Source organism: Protobothrops mucrosquamatus, unplaced genomic scaffold (genome assembly GCF_001527695.2).
Source record: "Protobothrops mucrosquamatus isolate PMUCROS unplaced genomic scaffold, P.Mucros_1.0 scaffold2242, whole genome shotgun sequence".
NCBI classification, from domain to species: Eukaryota; Metazoa; Chordata; class Lepidosauria; order Squamata; family Viperidae; genus Protobothrops; species Protobothrops mucrosquamatus.
The window spans coordinates 48992-53331 of record NW_015388331.1 but is presented as its reverse complement, the minus strand read 5'-3'; the positions used below and the strand labels follow the sequence as shown (position 1 = coordinate 53331).

The 4340-nt window shown below is 43.1% G+C and overlaps 1 protein-coding gene across 1 annotated transcript in view; it reads right to left on the bottom strand.

The window, feature by feature from the left end:
• Positions 1 to 762: 762 nt before the first annotated feature.
• Positions 763 to 4340, bottom strand: part of ZHX2 (zinc fingers and homeoboxes 2) — a 26884-nt gene continuing 23306 nt past the window's right edge. The window contains exon 3 of the mRNA XM_015824460.1: positions 763 to 2050. The gene's annotated coding sequence lies outside the window, so the exon portion shown is untranslated. The remainder of the gene's footprint in view (positions 2051 to 4340) is intronic.

Below are 4340 nucleotides of genomic sequence, written 5' to 3'. Positions count from 1 at the left end.
GTGTGGTTCCGCCCCCTGCGCCGGCCGAGGGGTAGCTGGCAAGCGGCAGAGAGGGAGCAGGCCAACCACCAGCTGGCCCAGCTCAAGGGAGGTAAGGCACCCGCCGGAAAAGGGGGAAAAAATGGCGGACAGCCTTGCTTGGCGACCCCCATGAAATGGTCGATAGACCCCAAATGGGGTCGCGACCCATAGGTTGAGAACTGCTGTCTTAGCCCATGGCGAGTCGGCTGTGACGAATTGTCCCGCGGCAAGTTGGCTGCGATGAGTTGGCTTCAGCAAATTGTCCTAGACCTCAGTTTGCCAAGAGCTTTTCTAACATGTAGTGCTCAGAAGAAAATATATTCTAGATGTCTAATTCAAAGGAACAATGACTTAAACCAGTGTTTCCCAACCTTGGCAACTTTAAGGCGGCTGGACCTCAACTCCCAGAATTCCCCAGCCAGCCATGGCTGGCTGGGGAATTCTGGGAGTTGAAGTCCACTGACCTTAAAGTTGCCAAGGTTGGGAAACAATGACTTAAACCGTAGCACTGATAAATTTATCTTACATTACCAGGGTTGTTTTGTTTCTTCCCAAATTCTCAAGTTGTTAATGCTGGATAACTGAATTGTCCACATGTTACACAGAAGACTTAGCATCCTGGTGTCTTCTAGATGAGTTGAACTAACTCTGAAGTACAAGTTACTGCTTTTAAACAACAGGCAAGAGGAAAATCTTATCAGAAACATGGTTTCTGCTTGAATTACGACAATTGCATTGAATTACGACAAACAAACAATTGTTAGAAAAGTCTCTTTAATTAAAATCTCTAGGATTAAGTTTAAGCAGGGTGTATTAGAGAGAAATGGAACATTCTCTCCAAACCCTGCGAAAGTCACCTAAATTGTTTTATTAAAGAGAGGCCATAATTCAATATTTCTCCCTCTTTTCTCAGCAGTCACTGAAGAATAAAAGTGCACTCAGACATAGAATCAAGCTGAAAACTTGCCAACAAAAAACCCCCCATAAAACTAGTTAAGGTATAAAGCTTGAGCCCTCTGTTGCAAAGTCTTTTTGTGTTTCAGATTGTACTACCACTAGTAGAAAAGCACTTGCCTCAAGCAATAGCACTTGACATCTCTAGCGTTCTGGGTCCAGCTGTTTGGCAAATGGTGAATGACTGGGTGCATTAACGGATTTGTTCTCCTCATCTGACGAAGATTAGTTTCCATGCAAAGGGAAGAATGGCCACCAGCAAAATGTGTAAAATGTGTGGAAAAAGCAAACGTGTAAAATGTGAATGAGATGAAGGCAAACGAATGGTTTGAAAAGAGCAAATGTGCAAAACGAGATGAATACAACTTCCACTGAAACAATTGCTGCCATAATCCATCAAGTCACCCTGACTCCTGATACTGTAGGAACAAGTCCCCAGCAGTTTTCTTGGCAACATTGTCAGAAGCAGCTTGTCAGTATCTTCTTCCTAGACTGAGAGAGACATCGTGACTGGCCCGAAGTCACCCAGTTGGCTTTGTGCCTAGGGCAGAACTAGAACCCCCCACTCCCCTGACTTCTAATACAATCCACTGCACCAAGCTTATAGTTAGTACATTTTTAGTGGTAGAAATTAATGCAGTAGGCCAAAAGGTTTCAAATCATCACAAGGACACAGACGGGAATTTACCAATTTGTAGGAAATGGATTGGAAGAAACACTGCTTTCAGACAGCAGTGATCTATTGTGCTTAACAAAAAAGGTAGCAAACAAAATTTCTGCAGTGTTAAGTATACAAAAAAAGTCATCAAGAAACGGAGAAAGAAACACACTACAGGGAAAGCTTATATACAAGGACCTCATTGTTATTTTGTTAAGAAAAATCCGCCAAGTGAGACTTTGGCACATGAAACTTCTCCAAATAAGCCAGAAATGATCTCTTCTTCCATCTTGACTGTGATTCTGGAGTCCAAACGTGTGACTATCCTACTTCCGAAGACCTTATGTGATCGCAGGATTAGTAGCCATGTGCTCTCACGAGAGTCAAAAGATAGGACTAGAAAGCTGAATGAAATGCCTATGAATAAGAAAAAGCAAATGCTTAGCCAGAAGTTATAGCAAGCTGGAAAGTTGGTTTTTCCAGCAGCCTATTATTAATATGCAAGGTGGGCAATCTACAAACATGTTCTATTATTCTAGGTGCTTTATGAGCAGACCTACTGTAGGCAGTTCAATAAGGAGACCTAGTACGGTCTCCGATGTTGGAGTCCCACCCTTTCTTGGCATGCAAACTGGCTAAATTGCATTTATGCAAACAACACATTTACTGCATTCTTATTGCCATGTAATGGGACGTGCAGAAAAAAGAGTAAGAAATCGCAAGTCAAAAGATTTGAAGATATGAAGAAGAGAATCCAGAAGCTTCATTTGGTACAGAATATAAGCAGCACAGGCAGTTATATGTGTTTCTTGAAGAACACATTATACCTCCACCCACTTCGCTAGCGGCATTGGATGCCAGTCTGTTTCCAGGGCCAATTCAAGGTGCTAATTTTGATCTTTAAAACCCTACATGGCATGGGACTCAGTTACTTGAGGGACTTCCTCTCCCCAATTATATCTGCCCATCTCACCAAACCCAGTAAAGAGGGCATGCTGCAGGTCCCGTCGACTAGGGAGTGATACTTGGCAGGCCGTAGGCAGCGGGGCCTCTTCAGTTATGGTGCCCACATTATGGTGTCTTCTCCTCCCTAAAATGAGGTCGGCTTCATCCATTTTGTCTCTCTGGAAGTCCATCAAGGCCTGGTTGTGCCATTAGGCCTGGTGACCCCAGGGGCCTGCTGAAATATTGAGGTGTCTCCACTGTTATTAACATCTGCTCTCTACCCAATAGGTTTTTTTTCTTTTAGTTTTATGTTTTTTAGAAGCATAAAGCTTTTAATAATGATAACAATTATTTTGTATGTATCGTGTTTCTCTGAAAGTAAGGCCTACTCTGAAAATAAGCCTTAGCTCGATTTTGGGGGATTGGCCTAATGTAAACCCTATCCCAAAAATAAGCCCTAATTTTGGGGCGAGGCACATACTTACCTTGCAGCCAGGCCTCTCCTCGCCGACCCACTTCTTCTGCGGCGTCTTTTGCAGCCAGGCCTGCATTTCTCAGTCACAGGCCTTTCTGGAAGGCCTGTGCAGCCAAGAACCAAGCTATGGATTCAATCCATAGCTCCGTTTGCAAAACCTGTGCAGCTGAGGACCAAGCTATGGATTGAATCCATAGTTTGGTCCTCGGCTGCAGAGGCCTTCTGAAAAGGCCTGACTGCAAAATGCAGGCCGGAATGTAGCTGCAGAATGAAGTGCTTCTTTGGCTCAAGAATTGGATCGGCTGGCGGGGCTGTCGATGCCGGAGGTGAGTATAACAGACATCCCCCCAAAATAAGGCCTGGTGCCTCTTTTGGAAGCAAAAAAAAAGAAGACCCGGTCTTATTTTTGGGGAAACATGGTATTGTTTGATTTAGTTTTGGTGTATGCTGCCCATCTGTTTATGAGATGGGGGGTCTATACATTTGACAAAAAAATGAATAAATAAAATAAATATATACATACAAATGCGATAGGAAAAAAGAAATGTGATGAAATGTAGTTCACACCATTCAGTAAGCCACTCAAAACCTTTTATTCTTGCAAATCCTTGCTTCCGTCACATCCAGATAAGGCTTCCTACACTGTCTTTGATCCATTAAACTGCCTGCCTCCTTCATTCTCAGGAGAATCAATTTCATTCAGTCATGATCATTTCATCCATTCATGACTTTTAATTTCATCCAGTCATGACTTTCTCAGTTTTCTTCCTCTGGACCCATTCTCTCTTCCTTTATATGATGATTTTGCATTTCAGTCCTGATTAGGTTTCTTCAACAGACTTCTTGTGGCCCCTCACTTGCTTTTTTTTGTGTTGAATCCACTTTCCTTCAGAATCCTTTCAGAGCAGAAAAGTTTGGTCAGAATGATGAATTGAGCATGATGTGTGCAATGTCATGACACACATACAAAAACAAGTGTGGATAAGCAAGAGCTGTGTGTGGAGGGGCACAATTTTTCTTGAAACGCAGCTCCAATTCTTTCAGTATTATTGTCCCTTGGGATCTAACCTGGGGTTATTAGCAATGATGAAAACCTACTTGGATATGTACCCACAACTATTTAGATAAAACCAATTCATAGTTTCAGGGGCAGGTTCACCTATATCAGTGGTTCTCAACCTTTTTAATGCCGCGACCCCAACCGGTCGTAAGTCGAGGACTAAACCGGTCGTAAGTTGAGGACTAAACCGGTCGTAAGCCGAGGACTACCCAACCGGTCGTAAGTCG